This window comes from Nomascus leucogenys, chromosome 17 (genome assembly GCF_006542625.1).
Source record: "Nomascus leucogenys isolate Asia chromosome 17, Asia_NLE_v1, whole genome shotgun sequence".
In the NCBI taxonomy this organism is placed as follows: domain Eukaryota; kingdom Metazoa; phylum Chordata; class Mammalia; order Primates; family Hylobatidae; genus Nomascus; species Nomascus leucogenys.
Window position 1 is genome coordinate 73,766,272 of NC_044397.1, and position 17,521 is coordinate 73,783,792.

The following is a 17,521-nucleotide window of genomic DNA, read 5'->3' on the forward strand; positions in this document are numbered from 1 at the left end:
ATGAAATAGAGACCATGGGTCAAGAGGAAGAGGAGAGATGCTTGTGCCTCTCCCCACCAATCTGTTCCCTGCCCTGGAGATGTAGGGCCTGCATCTGTGAAAGGATGAGACATCAATCATCCTCTGCACTTCTTGCAGTATTCTTCAAGGCGGCTGGAGGATAATCCCTGACCTCTTCCCTCTCCCAGTCTTCCCACATTCATATCGGGACTGGAAATTCCAGAAAACAGTAAGATAGCAAAAGGAGTTGAGGAAGAAGTGATGGTGGCCCAGTGCATTCTAGGAAATGTCCCTCCACACAAAGTATTCAGCCAGAGGCACAAACAAGAACTTTAGGAAGAGGATGTGAGAGGAATCATTCGTATATTTTATTTTTAAAAAGCTAAACAAGCCAGGAAAATGAATGAGGTATACCTCTAAGTAGCAAAGAGAAACATTAAGTGAAAGACTGAAAACACAGGGAAATAGAATAAGAACCAAGTACAGCACCCTGCCTTCCAGCTGAGACCTGAGACTGCAATGTGATCCCCACAGGGTAGACAGAGGGAGGGACCAAGCGTAGCCCACTCACCTTGATTGCTGACAGACACTGAGTTGAAACGGATCTAGTTTATGCAATGAAAACAGAGTATACTCAACAAAGGGCCTTTAAAACTAATTGTGTACAAAAAAAATAGGAAAGCAGGTGCAAGGCTATGTTCACTGAAAAAGATATGCCTCACATTGGAAATAGTCTTTTTTTCCTGAAATGGGTATCAACAAGAGGGCAAGAAGACGCAACCGTTATGGATCAAAATAAAATGGTCGTAAGAAGGGAATAGACTGAGAGGAAAAAACAGGTTGAGATGAAAATGGGCAAGAATGGGGAGGACTGCAGTGACATTTAATTCAAATGTAAAAATTAAATCCATATTTTAAGCAGAATGCCCACAACTGATACTCTGAAAAATTGCATCAGTGATACTAATGTTCATTGCTTACATTTATTTACCGGTAACTCATTACTTGTAAAGCATTATTCTAAAGACTTTACTTGTATTACCCACACATCAGTTCCATTTATACATAAGGAAACTGAGGCACAGGAGGCACACAATCACAAACCTGGTGAATGACGAAGTCAGGATTTCAGTCTGACTTGAGATTTCAGTCATGTGTTCTTCACATGTTCTCTCTGAATCCAAAGGAAAAGATGAAGATGAAAGAAGACAGAAAATATAGAGGAGAAAAAGAACAAAACCAATGTGCACCTAAATTAGTATTCCTAAAGAAGATACCAGCACATAGGAGGCAAAACAATACCACAGAGCAGGGAGAATGTTTTCCAGGCTAAATAAAGGCCTTGATGTGCAGAATATAAAAACTAACACTGTTTTAAACGATGCCAGTGAACAGAGACCATCACCTAGACATATCCTAGCAAAATCTATAAACTTTAAGATTTTTAAAATGTCTGTGAACATCTAGTAAAAAACTCTTAAAGTGAGTGTATTAGTCATCTCAGGCTGCCATAACAATATACCACACACTGAGTGTCTTAAACAACAGAAATGTATTTTCTCTTAGTCCCGAAGACTGGGAAGTCCATGACCAAGCGCTGGCCAGTTCAGTCCCTGGTGAGGACTCTCTTCCTGGTTTCATATGATTGTCTCTTCACTGTGTCCTCACAAGGTAGAGAGAGAGCTCCAGTGCCCCTTCCTCTTCTTATAAAGACACCAGCCCTATCAGATTAAAGCTCACCTTTATTACCTCATTTAACTTTTATTGCATTTTCATAGGCACTACTTCCAAATACAGCCAATTGAAAGTTAGAGCTTCAACAGATGATTTTGGGGGGACATAAACATTCACTCCATGAGTGACCGAGCTTACGTTTCTCCTCTGTATCTACAAACATGAAAAGAAACAAAACTCCAAGCTAACTTCATATTTAATGGAGAAAAACAAAATGTTTTTCCCTCAAGGCCAGGAACAAGGTAAAGCTGTCACTTTTGTCATTTCTATTCAACATTGTCTTGGAGATTCTAGCCAGGGAAGCTATGCAAGATAAAGAAATAAAAGGCATCCGGATTGGAAGGGAATAGGTAAAATTATCTCTATTTGCATGACATGGTTTTATATATATATAAAATCCTAAAAAATAGACAAAAAAAAATTAGAACTAATAAGTGAGTCCAGCAATTTGGCAATAAGCAATATCAATATGCAAGTACCAATTGTGTTTATGTACAGCAGCAATGAAAAATACAAAAATGGAATTAAGAAATAATCCTTAAGAAACTATTAACAAATAATTTATAGTAGAAAAAATATAATAACTATGAATAAATTGACAAAAGAAATATAGGAATTAAAATTATAAAACATTGGTGAAAGAAATCAAAGAAGATCTAAATAGAAAGACATCCTGGGATCACGGATAAGAAGACTTAACATTGTTAAGATGGCAATACCCCAACTCTTCAAATTGAGCTAGAGATTCAACACAATTTCTATCAAAATTTCTATTAGAATTTTCCTGTGTTTCCTGTTAAAAATTGGTAAACATATCCTAAAGTCCAAATGAAAATGCAAGAGACCCAGAATATCCAAAACAATCTTGAAAAAAAGAAACTGTTGGAGAAATCGTACTCCCTATTTCAAAACCTACTATAAAACTATAAAAATCAAGACAGTATGGAAATGGTATAACAATAGACATACAATCCATGGAATAGAACTAAGAGTTCAGAAATGAACCCTCACATTTACAGTCAACTGATTTTCAACAAAAGTGTCAAAACAATTCAATGGGAAAAAAAAATCTGTCTTTTCAACAAATGGTAGTGGGACAACTTGATATTCACATACAAAATAATAAGTTTGGATACAGATCTCACACTGTAAATGAGATTAACTCAAAATGGATTATAGACCTAAATCTAAGAACTAGAACTATAAAACTCCTAGAAGAAAACATAAAAGTAAGTCTTTGTGACCTTGAGTTAGGCAACAGTTTCTTAGTTACAACACCACATGTTTAAATGACAAAAGAAAAAATAAGGGCAAAGCAGACTTCATCAAAACTAAAAACCTTTGTGCATCAAATAACACCATCAAGAAACTGAAAAAAAAAAACCTCACAGAATGAGATAAAATGTCTGCAAATCATATATCTGACAAGTGACTTGTTTCCAGAATACGTAAAGAACTCTTAAAATTCAACAATTCAGAAAACAAGTAATCCAATAAAAAATGGGCAAAGGATCTGAATAAACATTTCTCCAAAGAAGGTACACAAATGGCTAAAAAACACATAAAAATATGGTTCACATTATTAGTCATTAAGGAAGTGAAAGTAAAAACTACAATGAGATATTACTTCACACCCACTAGGATAGCTATAATAAAAAGACGGACAATAACCAGTTTTGACAAGAACATGGAGGAATGAGAACTTATAGACTGCTGGCAGGAATATAAAATGGAGCAGCCACTTTGGAAAACAGCTTACCAATTTCCTAAAAGGTTAACATAGAGTTATGCTATGGCCCAGCAATTCCACTCCTAGCTGTTTTTCCAAGATAAATGAAAAGATGCGTTTACACAAAATTTGCACATGAAGATTCATAACATATTCATAATATATCCAAAAAAGAAACAAACCAAATATTTAGCAACAGTATGGGGATAGATAAAATGTCCATATAATGGAATATTATTCAGCCACAAAAAGGAATGAAGTACTGATCCATGCTACATACAACAGTCCCCAACCTTTTTGGCACCCGGGACCAGTTTTGTGGAAGACAGTTTTTCCACGGACATGGAGGGGAGTAGTGGGGGAATAGTTTCAGGAGGAAGCTGTTTCATCTCAGGATCATTAGGCGTTAGATTCTCATAAGGAGTGCCCAACCTAGATCCCTTGCATGCGCAGTTCACAACAGGGTTCCCACTCCTATGAGAATCTGATGCCAGGGCTGATCTGACAGGAGGCAGAACTCAGGGCACCTTTCAGATCAGGCCTCCATTAGCATGTGGTAAGGCCGCACTCACTTCCTGCTTTGTAGCCCAGATCCTAACAGGTCATGGACCAGTACAGGGATTGGGGACCCCTCTGCTACAACGTGGATGAACCCTGAAAACATGCTAAGTAAAAGAAGCCAGACACAAAAAGTCATATATTGTGTGATTCTATTTGTACAAAATATCTAGAATAGGCAAATCCATAGAGACAGAAAGTAGATTAGTGGTTGTCAGGGGCGGAGAAGAGAGGAAATGAGAGTAACTGCTAATGTGCATTAATGTGGACAGGATTTCCTTTTGGAGTCATGAACATGTTCTAAAATCGATCGCTGTGTTGGGTGCACAACTCCATGAATATACTAAAACCACTAAAATGTATACTGTAAATGAGTGAATGTTATGGCATGTAAAGACACCTTAATAAAGCTTTAAAAATAGCTACAGTGCAGTGGCTCACGCCTGTAATCCCAGCACTTTAGGAGGCCGAGGCAGGCAGATCACCTGAGGTCAGGAGTTCGAGACCAGCCTGGCCAACATGGTGAAACCCCGTCTCTACTAAAACATACAAAAATAAGACAGGCGTGGTGGCAGGCGTCTTAATCCCAGCTACTTGGGAGGCAGAGGCAGGAGAAACATTTGAACTCGGGAGGCAGAGTTTACAGTGAGCCAAGATTGTGCCATAGCACTCAAACCTAGGGAATAAGAGCGAGACTTCTCTCAAAAAAAAAAAAAAAAAAAAAAAGCTACAGGATTTCGAATGAGAAAGTTTAAGATCCACGGCAAATGTGTACTTTCACATGTGAAAGCCATTGAATTACAGTCTCAGATACACAAGGGATTAAAAATGTACTATTTAAAAAATGCTAATTGAAGACATATTTACACTAACCTAGAAAGGGGATCACAAGACAGAGAATGTGGCAAGACTATATTTGCCTATTCAATACCCGTTTTCTCTTTCTAATTAACAAATGGAACTTCAGTTGTGTTAGGATTGGCCACGTGTGCCTCTAAAAGCCATCAGTCTTTCTTGTAATTGGGTGCGTATGGGAGATGCATTAGTATGCATTTCCTTTTAGGGTCACCAACACCTTCTAAAATAGATTGTGGTGATGGGTACAAGTTCTGTGAATGTGTAAAAAACCACTGAACTGCATAACGGAGAATATTATATTCTAGATCTAAACTTCAAATATTAGAACAGACTAGATAATAGAAGTGCAAGTATAAAAAAAGGGAAATTTAGGAATTAGTAACTACTCTTAAATAATGGGATATTAAGGATATTCCATGTTTGAATCTTACAAGGAAAACACAAAAATTTGTTCAGCAAACATTAAGTTAATACTAGTAGAAATAAAAAGAGGAGAGAAGAAAAAAGGTAAAGAAACTATCCTCTACATAATACTAAAGTATTTTTAAAAAAAGAAAAGCATGATGAGAAAATTAAAATGAAGTAAGACCTGTTGGGTTTGGAAAAGAAGGGCTGGGAAACTCCAGCGCATTAGAGCTTAGATAGGTAGGAAGTGACATGACTGAAGTGGTGTTTTAGGAAGATTAAACAAATGCATTTGCTAAAATTATAAATTGAAAAGACACATTTCAAACTCGGTAAAAAAAAAAAAATCATATGTTATTTCCAAAAAACATATTGAGGCAGGTGAGAGTTAGTTGGCTCATCTAGTCCTCCTCTGCATCCTCTACTACAGAGTCTAGAACAGATAAATACTTATTTTCCAGCCTTCTTTGCAGCTAGATGTGATCATGTGATACAGTTCCAGCCAATGAGATGAAAGTATGGGGTGTCTGGGAAACTTTTTGCTTTTCAGACAAAAGGAACTGACATAGCTGGAGCTACTCCGACCATTTATTCCTGACCTGGAAATCACTGTGTTGTCTTTAGCTGCAGTAGACATCTTGTAAGCATGAGGCAACAAAGCAACGTGCCAAAGATAGCACTAGGAAAGGTGAGTACAACCTCTAAAACTCTTAAAAACGCAAAAAAAAAAAAGAGAGAAAAAGCTAGAAAAGCAAAAGGGTATATACTTATTAAGTTATGGTTAGTTCTGATTTCTGAACTTGTAGCTAAAAGCTTTCCTAGCTGATATTTACAATACTCATAAAATAAAGTGGCAGAAAATGTTTAAAAGTAATACATGATGTGAAGATAAGCAATAGCATTAACACAAAAGGACATGTTCCTATGTTAATAGAAGACAAACTAGAATGAACCAGAAAAGTAGCATCAGGAGGGCCTTGTTACGCTGGTAAAGGACAAATGTTACAGTGGTGATACAATGACCATAAACCTCTAGGGAACAAATAAAATTGCATTGAAATATGGGGGAATATTGAAATCAGAAAAATATTTTATAAAAATGTAACAATGATGGCAATTTTTTAAAAACTGGTATCTGAACAAAATAATTACTAAAGTCTATTTTTAAAGCATTTATGTAGGAGAATATCTTACAAGCTAGATTAGGGAAGACCTTTCTAAAATGACCCAGAAGCTAAAAACTCTAACGTGTAAGAAAAATATTTGACTACAGTGAAGAAAACATTTTCCTTTAGCAGCAAACACCACAGGCAGAATAGATAGTTAAGCAACTAATTGGAAAATGCTTACAAAATAAATGTCAAAGGTTTAGTATTTTTATTCCCTAAAAAAACTCTTAAGAATCAGCAGGGAAAAAGTAAATAACTCAATAGAAAAAAAAGGACAAGTCTTGGTGCACTGGTTCGTGCATGTAATCCCAGCGCTTCGGGAGGCAGAGGCAGGCAGATTGCTTGAGTCCAGGAGACCAGCCTGGGAAACGTAGCAAGACTCCATCTCTACAAAAAATACAAAAATTAGCAGGCCATGGTGAAACATGCCTCCAGCTACTCTGGAGGCTGAGGTAGGAAGATCGCTTGAGCCCTGGAGGTTGAGGCTGCAGTGAGCCGTGACTGTGCCACTGCATTCTAGCCAGGGCAACAGAGCAAGACCGTGTCTCAATAAAAAAAAAGAAAAGAAAAGAGGACAAAGATCATAAACAGGCAATGCCTAAAGAAACAGATAAAAACATAAGTATATAAAAATATGTTCAGTGAAAAAATATGCATTTAAACAATAATGAGTTACTATTTCTTTATAGTGGCAAATATTAGGTTGTCCCTACGTTTTATTTGTGAGTGTGACAGATAGAGTCACTTGCATTTTCTCATTAGTGACGGGCCTCGGAGTCACCCTTGAAGCTAGGTGTGCTCATGTGACTAAGTTCTGTCGAATGAGCTGGAACCAGGAGTGCTGTGTGGGGCTGCTGGGAAGTACACTTACAGAAAATGCCTCAGTGAGGAGCAGCAGAACTCTGGGTACTTCATGTCTCCTCCTTTGTCCTGTGACTTGAAGACAACAGCCAGAGATGCCGGAGCCCATCTTGAGCAATGAGATGACCTGAGAATGGAAACCAGATGTCAGAAGAGCAGAGCAGAGAGACAGTGGGAATCTGGTTGTCTGGTTGGTTTGGAGTCTGCAACAGCCTAGACTGCTTTCTTTCCTGTCTCTGTACCCAAGGTCCAACTCAATCCCTAACAGCTATACCAAAGGTGGTGAAGAGTAAACTGGTGGAGGAGACTTTGGTGATATGTCAGAGAATTGTAAATGTGCTTGGATTTTGGCCCAAAGAATTTTACTTTTGGAAAGCTATTTAAAACAAATAATTAGGCAAATGTACCAATATATAGATATAATAAAGACACTCACTGGAGCATTATTTTCATAACAAAAATTTTGTTAAGAAAAAAAGGAATGTGGATGTTTTCTTTAGTCTTGTATCATAATGTTTAGTGCAAACCCTGATATTTAAAAGTTTCTTATTTATTTATTTATTTATTACTATTTTTGTAGAGACAGAGTCTTGCTCTGTCATCTAGGCTAGAGTGCAGTGGCATTATCGTAACTCACTGCAGCCTCTAATTTATGGGCTCAAGCAATCCTCCCATCTCAGCCTCCAGAGTAGCTAGGACTATAGGTGCCTGCCATCATGCCCAGCTATTTTTTTTTTTTTTTAATTTTTGTAGAGATGGGATCTCACTATGTTTCCCAGGGTGGTCTTGAACTCCTGGCCTCAAGTAATCCTCCTGCCTCAGCTTCCCAAAGTGCTGGGATTACAGGCATAGGCCACCATGCTGGGCCTAAAACTTTCTTAAAGTTTGCTGAATAAGTGAATGATTAAAAGATTGCTTAAATAAACCATGACATATCCACATAATAGAATGATATGTAATGGTTATAAACTTTAAATACTGACACTTAAAGATGTCCACAATGTTTTTCATTAAAAAAGGTTGTAGTCTAGAATGTGTGCATCTTTATATAACACACATTTCTATAGCACTTTAATTTCATAAAAACAAGCACATACTTCTATCACCAAAAAAAGATATTCCCATTTTATAAAAAAGTAAATATATTTCAAATTTTGTGCCATCAGTGAATTTTCCTTAACATTCAAAAATTCTAATCACATAAAAGTCTATAAATAAAATCTCAACAATCAAAAAGAAAATTTATGAAATATTCATTTTGGCTACTATGCAACAAATATAAAACAAAAGAATTACTTGGAATTCTATTTTTTTTTAATCTCATAAATAATGTGGTCTGAGAAACAATTAAAACAATATAGGCTGGGCATGGTTGCTCACATCTGTAATCCCAGCACTTTGGGAGGCCGAGGCAGGCAGATCACTTGAGGTCAGGAGTTGGAGACCAGCCTGGCCAACATGGTGAAATTCCATCTCTACTAAAAATAAAAATTAGCCGGGCATGGTAGAGGGCACCTGTAGTTCCAGCTGCCCAGGAGACTGAGGCAGGAGAATTGCTTGAACCCAGGAGGCAGAGGTTGCAGTGAGCCAAGATTGCACCACTGCATTCCAGCTTGGGCAGCAGAGCGAGGCTCTATCTAAAAAAAAATTTTTTTTAATTAAAACAAGATATTTTAGAAATTGATGACATTGGGACCAAGTCTTAGGAGAATTAAGAAGATGGCATAGCCAAAGAACTGTGCTCCGTGTCCTGAATGCTTTTATTGAACTATGAAAACAAGAACAAACAAATTAAGTATGGAAAGTAGGAGGTTGAGGATAGCAAAGACAAAAGTAGACGATTAAACAAAACAATGGTAGAGTTGAATACATTAATCCAACAATTGTTTCTTTGCAAAGACCAATAAAATAAGCAATTCTAACGTGTAAAGATGATAAAGAAAAAACAAATATTTTAAACATTTTAGACTTAGAATATAACATATAGGCAAGAGAATATAACAACAGTTAAGTAAACTGAGGCACAATAAAATTTTAAAGAGTTTATTTGAGCAAATGATTCATGAATCCATAGCTCCAAACCAGAAGTGGTTTGGGAGCTCCACTAAGGGAACACGAGGGGGAAGCTTTTATAGAATAAGCACAGAAGTAAAGCAAAGAAAATATTTGGTTACAGTTACGCAATTGCCTTCTTTGGTTTATCCCATTGGAAAGTCCCTAGCTATATTAGTTTGTTGTTTGTTTCTGATTGGTTGAGCTCTAGTTCTGTTTGTTTGTTGTTGTTGTTTTAATATTGTATAGGCATTTGCAAGAAACAGCTCCAGTTAAGTTTCACTTATGTTTGTAAAAGCAAGGTTGAGGTCATTTATGAGACTCAACTGGCTTTGTCTGCTCAGGGCCTCTTCAGGCCTGGTCTCCACTTTAACACAACTGTAAGTGCATATAGCTATAACTCTTTAAGACTAAATTCAAAAATATAGATAAAGTGAATAAATTTTTTAGGAAAATGTAGATTGCCAAATCTAACTGAAGAAGAGGAAGAAAATGTGAATATACCAATAATCATGGACAAAATTGAAAATATATTCCAAGAATTACTCAGCCCAGATGGTTTTACAGGCGAGACTATAGACTGTCAGAAATAGATGAATTTTATACAATTTAAAATTCTAGGGCATAGCAAGAGATGGAATTCCTCAACTGCTGTTAGTAAGTTAACAAAACTTTGATACTAACACATGGTTTTACCATAAAGTTTCATAAACTGAAGGTAAACATCACTTTTTATATTAATAGATATAAAAAGATTAAATAAAACATTAACAAATATGAGTATATATATCATGGCCAAGAAATAGTTCAGCCAGAAACTTGAGTGATTCAACATTATGAAATTGATTTAGTCCATGATGATAATAGCCAAATGAAAAAAGCATATAATCATCTTGGAAAATGGCCTAAGCATGCATCCTTGTTTTAAAAAGAAAAAAAAAAATGATGAAAGAAATTTCTAAGTAAATAAGATCAAAAGAACACTTTTTACACATGGCAAAACTCTAGAGTGTTAATGGCCAATGATTTTCACTGTCTGCTCATTCTTTTAGTGGTAGCTGGGCAGGTAGAGCTGATTGGAGACTGATGCATCAACAGCATCTAAGTTCTGCAGAAAGAGTTCTGAGACTGAGTCCTGGTTTCTGTCATTAGTGGAAGGCTGTGGAGAGGCAGCATATATTTCATGAATGCCATGAAATCAAGAACACGACAAGAATGTTCATTTTCGGCTGGAAGCAGTGGATCACGCCTGTAATCCCAGCACTTTGGGAGGCCAAGGTGGGCGGATCAAGAGGTCAGGAGATCAAGACCATCCTGGCTAACACAGTGAGACCCCATCTCTCCTAAAAATACAAAAAATCAGCCAGCGTGGTGGCACACACCTGTAGTCCCAGCTACTTGGGAGGCTGAGGCAGGAGAATCACTTGAACCTGGGAGGCGGAGGTTGCAGTGAGCCGAGATTACACCACTGCACTCCAGCCTGGGCAACAGAGCAAGACTCCATCTCAAAAAAAAAAAAAAAAAAAAGAATGTTCATTTTCATGTTATTGTTCAACATTTTCTGAAAGTTCTAGCAAATATGGTATAACAACTGTTGGAAAGGAGGAAAAATATGTTACCATTATTTCTATTGATGCTGCCTAGCTTGAGTGAAATCTGGGTCATGGTAAGTAAAGAACTCCATTACGGCAATTCATAGAGCAGGGCAATGTGGTTAAAACAACAGCAGGAACCTGCAGCAATGAGTCCCACTCTGCCCATCCTTTCCCTTTTGTGCTTGCCCATGCCCTTTGGGAATGAAGCACCACCAGCACCAGTGTGACCCCAAAACATCACTGTTGGAGTATATTTCCAAGGAACTATGGGAACTTATAAGGCATGAGGAATATCCAAAAAATTAGAAAGCAATGTATTGGTATAGGAAGAATAAGAAACCTGCTAACATCACTTTTGTGCCAATCACCTGTAACATACAGAGTCTTTTAAAAAGGAAAGTAAAGAAAAAAAATCTAACCTTCCATCCTTTTCTGCTATATAGTCACATCATTTACTGGCAAAACTTAATGTACTTTCCAGTGAATGGAGCCCAGAAATTGCTCACACCAAAGACAATCAAATTAGTATTATTATAATCATATTATCCTTGATAAAATAAAAGTAGGATAACAGTTTTGATCTCTGCTTTTGCTAAATAAAGACTTTTCACATAATCTGTAATCTGTGCTAAAATGTGTTGAACACTGAGTTATTATCTGAATAGAGCTCTATTTGGCAACTGGTTTAATCAACTGTTTCACAATTTGTCATACATTTATGCCAGTTAATTTGGTTGTCTGACAATGGGAAATTTGCTTTTAAAGAATGTGATTACTACATGGCATCACCCTTCGACTTCTAAATTAAATACCACAAATTTTAGTGATAATGCCCAGTCTGCCTATAAATGAACAAACAAGTAGTTAAATAAATATTCCTAGCTTTCCAGAGGGAAGGAAAGAAAAACAAGTATAGACCAAGCATGGTGTTTTGCACCTGTAATACTAACACTTTGTGGGCTGAGGCAGAAGAATTGTTTGAGCCAAGGAGTTCAAGACCAGCCTGGGCAACAAAGTAAAACTCTGTCTCTACAAAAAATACAAAAATAATTAGCTGGGCATAGTGGTGCATGCCTGTAGTCCTAGCTACTGAGGAGACTGAGGTGGGAGGATCAGTTGAGCCCAGAATTTTGAGGATGCAGTGAGTTATAATCATGTCACTGCACTCCAGCCTGCATGACAGAGTGAGAGCCTGACTCTAGAAAAAGAAAAAGGAAAAAGAAAAACAAATCTCTTTCCCTCATCAGCAGCTTTCAGTTCATCATAATCACAAGGTAGTATTTTCACAGTTGCTTTTGTATGTGACCCTTGATAATTATTTGCATGAGCTATTTTCAAATGCATTTCTAAATACCCTGCATGCATAAATTGATTTTTAACATTCTGTTTCAGTAAGAATTTCAGAAAATATATTGAGAAGACAGAAAACCTTGGTGTGAAGAAAAGCTAAAGAATCACAGTATTCCTAGTTCACATTAAGTGGTTCAAGTTGATGCTCTTAATGTAAGGAGTGTAGAATATAACGTTGTCAAAGGATACAAAGATTCATTTAGACAGGCGGAACTCATTTTTGAGATCTATTGCACAGCAGCATGACTATAATTAATAACAATATATTGTATATTTCAAAATTGCTGAGAATAAATTTTAAATTTCTCACCACAAGAAATTATGGGTAAATGATGTCAACCTAAATAAGCAGAAAGGAGACTCTCAAAAATAAAATGCTATTTATTCAGGATATTCTTATTAAAATAAGAATATGCATGCCACAGTCAACTATGTATGTATTCAGGAAGATAAAAGAAGACAAAGGTTTTTAAAAGAGAAATGGGAAGGAAAACCTAGTTGTTTTAAGATAATTATCCTTGGCTGCAAGGATCAACGACAAGGGTTGTGGCCAGTCCGAGGTTGGAAAGGCAGTTGCTGGGCAGACATCCTTGAATAAGTGTATTTTTGTGTAAGGTTTCAATGGCCTTTGCACAAAGTTGTGGTTTTTGCTGAGCCTTTTGTGATAGTTCTTGTTATGAGACATTTGTGTATGAGAACTCTTTATTCTTGGTTTTCCTCAGCTCTGTTTGTCAGGGTTTTTAACACAAGATACTTTATTTTGATTCCAACAACTTTCACAGTGAGGTGATGCATATGTTAATTAACTCAATTATTCCATGTTGTATACGTATATGAAAACATCACATTTTACCCGAGAAATATATATATAAATTATGATTTGCCAACTAAAATAGTAAAAACTTTCAATAAAAAATAAACGTCAAGATTGGTTAAGAAGCAGAATTCAGCTCAGCCACTTAATAGCTAAGTGAACAAACATTGTAAAGTTATTTAGCCTCTCTATATCTCAGTTTTCTCATCTAATGATTAAAACAGCACTCTGCTCTTGAGGTTGTTAGAAAGCAGTATGTAAAGCACTTAGAACAGTGCCTAGCCCACAAATGTGAGGTGCTATTTTTATGTGGATTATCTTATTTCATTCTTACAGCAGAACTAAGATGCAGCCATCAAGTTCTTTGTTTCACAGTTGAGGAAAAGTTAAAGGTTAAATGATCACCAGAAGCCACACAACCTCGAGGGGGCTAGATTCAAACCCAGGCAGCTCTTTTCAGAGCCTGGGACTTATGAGTTACAGGCATAGACTGTAGAAAAGAGGTCTTGATATTAAGACCATTGAGGGGGAAGGTTGAGAGTATTTCCCAAACTCATCCGCCTGGGAATGGAAGTCACAAACTCCTTCCTTTATAATTCACTCACAATCTTCCCTGGGCATAGGCAGTTCAACCAGAATTTATTAAGCAAAGTCTTTGTGCCAGACCTTGTGCTAGATGTTGAGGTTAATAAAAAGAGAGAAATAGAGAATCTGCCCTGAGGGAGCTAACTCTGTGGAAGAGATAGATATACAAATAAAAAAATTAGGACTATAACATCATGTAATAAACTAGATTATAGAACTATGTATGCTGAGCCATTGTTACACTGATGAGGAGTCAGGGAAGATTTTACACAGGAAACAGCATTTGGATTGAGTTTGAACATGAGGAGGCTCTGAGGCATGAAAATCCCCATGTGCTTGCACCCATGTAGGGGCATAGATGGCAGTGAGTGGATTGATTGAAAAACTTAGGCTAAAAAAGATCAGGATCAGGATGTGAGGAGCTATAAATGCCATAACCAAGAGTCAGAACTTTATTTCAGACACAATGAAGAGGTATTCAAAGCTGTTGTTGTTTAAGACAGGGAAGTAAAATGGAAAAGTCCTGTAATTTAAAATAAGAACAAAACAAATGGAAGCCTATATCAGCAGGGAGGACCAAAAAGAAGAGCCTGGAGGCAAGGCCAAGGGTTAGGAAACAACCTCTCTTAGCAGTGGAGGTGAGGAAAGTCTCTCTTCTCGCCATCCTAGAATCTTTTTTTTTTTTTTTTGTATTTTTAGTAGAGACAGGATTTCACCATGTTAGCCAGGATGGTCTCGATCTCCTGACCTCATGATCTGCCCGCCTCAGCCTTCCAAAGTGCTGGGGTTACAGGTGTGAGCCACCACGCCCAGCCTAACCATCCTAGAATCTTTTGTGAGAGCCCCGCTGAAGAGAAGGACCTCCAATGACCAACTGCCTCCATGAGGCCTGGGGTACATCACTTGCCTTCCTCAAGGCCTTTGGGGTGGACTCAGCCAGAAGAGGCCAGAAGAGGCAAGTTTATTCCATTTGAAGCATCCCTTCTATTTACAGCCATTGTGTGAGAGAACACGCTCAGAGCAAAGAGGCTTGTGTCCTGTATAACCTCAAATATGAAAAGCCCGTTACCAGATTTCATCCCAACCTTATATTCCTGAGATTAAACTCTCCACGTTTCTTTAACTTTTCCTCAAAATTTTATTGTGAAGTTGTTAATTTTATCATTTTTCTCTGAACAGATAACAAGTATTAAAAATTTTTCTATATTTGGAAGCTTAAAAGCTTCCCTGAGTCCCTGCAGGGTCCCTGCAGGGTCAGTAGAAGAAAGAACCTCAGAGCTTGAAGACAAGGCTTTAAAATTAACCCAATACAACAAAGACAAAGAAGAAACATTTTAAAAACATGAACAAAGCCTCCAAGAAGTTTGGGACTATGCAAAACAACCAAACTTAAGAATAATTGGTGCTCCTGAGGAAGAAGAGAAATCTATGAGTTTGGAAAAATTATTTGAGGAAATAATCGAGGAAAACTTCCCTGGCCTTGCTAGAGATCTAGATATCCAAACACAAGAAGCTCAAAAAACACCTGGAAAAGTTATTGCAAAAAGATCATCACGAAGGCACATAGTCATCAGGTTATCTAAAGTCAAGACAAAGGAAAGAATCTTAACAGCTGTGAGGCAAAAGAATCAGGTAACCTATAAAGGAAAACCTATAAGATTAACAGCACATTTTGCAGCACAAAACTCTACAAACTAAAAGGGATTGGGGCTCTATCTTTAGCCTCCTTAAATAAAACAATTATCAGCCAAGAATTTTGTATCTACCAAAACTAAGCTTCATAAATGAAGGAAAGACAGTCTTTTTCAGACAAACAAATGCTCAGAGAATTCTCCACTACCAAGTCAGCACTACAAGAACTGCTAAAAGCAGATTTAAATCTTGAAACAAAACCTCAAAATACACCAAAATAGAACCTCCTTGCAGTATAAATATCACAAAGCCTATAAAACGTAACACAATGAAAAAAAACCCAAGATATTCAGGCACGATGAATAGATGAGTACCTCACATCTCAATACTAATGTTGAATGTAAATGGCCTAAATGCTCCACTTAAAAGGTACAAAATGGAAGAATGGATAAGAATTCACCCACCAACTATCTGCTATCTTCAAGATTCACCTAACACCTAAAGATTCACATAAACTTAAGGTAAAGGGGTGAAAAAGATATTCTATGCAAATGGACACCAAAAGCAAGCAGGAGTAGATATTCTTAGACAAAACTGACTTTAAAGCAACAACAGTTTAAAAAGACAAAGAGGGACACTGTGTAATGATAAAAGGACTAGTCCAGCAGGAAAATTTTCCAATTCTGAATATATATGCACCTAACACCGGAGCTCCCTAATTTATAAAACAATTACTGCTAGACCTGAGAAATGAGATAGATAGCAACACAATAACAGTGGGGGACTTCAATACTCCACTGACAGCATTAGACAGGTCATCAAGACAGAAAGTCAACAAAGAAACAATGGACTTAAACTATACCCTACAACAAATGTTTAACAGATATTTACAGAACATTCTACCCAACAACTGCAGAATATACATTCTATTCATCAGCACATGGAACATTCTTCAAGATAGACCATATGATAGGCCACAAAACAAGCCTCGATAAATTCAAGAATATTGAAATTATATTAAGTACTGCCTCAGACGACAGTGGAATAAAATTGGAAATCAACTCCAAAAGGAAGCCTGAAATCCATGCGAATACATGGAAATTAAATAATCTGTTCCTGAATGATCGTTGGTTCAACAATGAAGTCAAGATGGAATTTTAAAATTCTTTGAACTGAATGATAATAGTGATACAACCTATGAAAACCTCTGGAATACAGCAAAAACAGTGCTAAGAGGTAAATTCACAACATTAAATGCCTACATCAAAAAGTCTGAAAGAGCACAAATAGACAATCTAAGGTCACACCTCAAGGAACTAGAGAAACAAAAACAAATCAAGCCCAAACCCAGCAGAAGAGAAGAAATAACAAAGATCAGAGCAGAACTAAATGAAATTGAAACAAAAAAAAAATACAAAAGATAAATGAAACAAAAAGTGTGTTATTTGAAAAGATAAACAAAACTGATAGACTGTTAGTGAGATTAACCAAGAAAAGAAGAAAGAAGATCCAAATAAGCTCAATGAGAAACAAAATGGGAGATATTACAACTGATACCACAGAAATACTAACGATCATCCAAGACTACTATGAACACCTTTATGCACACAAGCTAGAAAACCTAGAGGAGATGGAGAAATTCCTGGTAATGAACCATCCTCCTGGATTAAATCAAGAAGAAATAGAAACTCCGAGCAAATCAATAACAAGCAGTGAGATTAAAATGGTAATAAAAATTTGCCAACAAAAATATTTAGGATCAGGAGGATTTACAGCTGCATTCTATCAGACATTTGAAGAAAAATTCATACCAATGTTACTGAAACTATTCCAAAAGATAAAGAGGGAATGCTCCCTACATCATTCTGTGAACCCAGTATCACCCTAATACCAAAACCAGAAAAAGACAACAAAAAAAGAAAACTACAGACCAATATCCCTGATGAACATAGATGCAATAATCCTCAACAAAATATGAGCCAACCAAATCCAATAGCATATCAAAAAGATAATCCACCATGATCAAGTGGGTTTCATACCAGGGATGCAAGGATGGTTTAACATGTGCAAGTCAATAAATGTGATACACCACATAAACAGAATTAAAAACCAAAATCACATGATCGATCCTCTCTGTCGACACAGAGAAAGCATTTGAAAAAATCCAGCATCCCCCTTT